Source organism: Bison bison, unplaced genomic scaffold, assembly GCF_000754665.1.
Source record: "Bison bison bison isolate TAMUID 2011002044 unplaced genomic scaffold, Bison_UMD1.0 scf7180017863627, whole genome shotgun sequence".
Classification (NCBI taxonomy): Eukaryota; Metazoa; Chordata; class Mammalia; order Artiodactyla; family Bovidae; genus Bison; species Bison bison.
Genome location: NW_011494199.1, coordinates 2732 through 3750, shown reverse-complemented (window position 1 = coordinate 3750; position 1019 = coordinate 2732).

Genomic DNA, 1019 nt, shown 5'->3' with positions numbered 1-1019 from the left:
AAAAGTAACACATTTGTGAAATGCTTACTGTTTTTTGGTGCCATCATAGACTCAATCTTGAAAAAAGTTTCCTTAACAACTGGACAAAACGTATATAAATACCGATATCTCTATTTGAAAACTTATCATACCTTTAAAAAATTGTACACTCTTTCTGTGTGGAAAGGAGATAGAAGAGAGAGCTATTTGGAAGTTACAAAAGAAATATGGATGGCAGAAGAAAGCAAGGAGAAGAGGGAACAGAAAATTAGAAAACAGTAGCACATGGATGAGGTTTACAGAAATGGCATATAACCCTTATGGTTTCTAGGTCTTCAGTTATAGTTTCCATAGAATGCAACGCATGACTGGTCATGGTCCACGTGCATTCACCAGCCACCCCATTGAGCTGACCACTACCTGTGTTAGCTACTCTATAAAATGGTAAAATAAAATAAAATAACACCAGTATGTAAATACACTATAGAAGAAAACTTAATTGAGAATATAGCTTTCTGTATTTTTAAGAATGAACAATGTCTGAAATCAGGGTTCCAAGGGATCTTCCTTTCTTTTCTTCTATTTCTGTGTAAGATTCCTGTCCTATTCTTTGAGCAGCTCTAAAATCTTTCTCTTTCCATATTAGAACCTAACAAATTCTTAGGTTTGGTATGTGCTAGCAGTTGCAGTCACTAAAGTGCTCTTCTCTTTCTCCTTCCCTCAGTTAGTAGGTTTCCTGTGCCCAGTTGGAAATGGGGTAGGTTGGGGAGGACCTTTCCTCTTTCCAAAAGGACCCTGTACTGAAAGCAGCAGACTTTGTATCTATTTGGTAACACTGCTGCCTTTTCCCAAGCTCTTGTCCCTGTCTCTAGCTTTCAGCTAACCCTTTCTTTTTGTCATGTATGAATAGGGGTATGAGTTTCAGTGAAGGTAAAATATGTGTTTTCACATAAAATCTGTTTTTTAATCTATCCTGCAGACAAAAATACTTTAATAATTATTATAAACTGTGTACTGTTCTACTGTCATGAAAACAATGT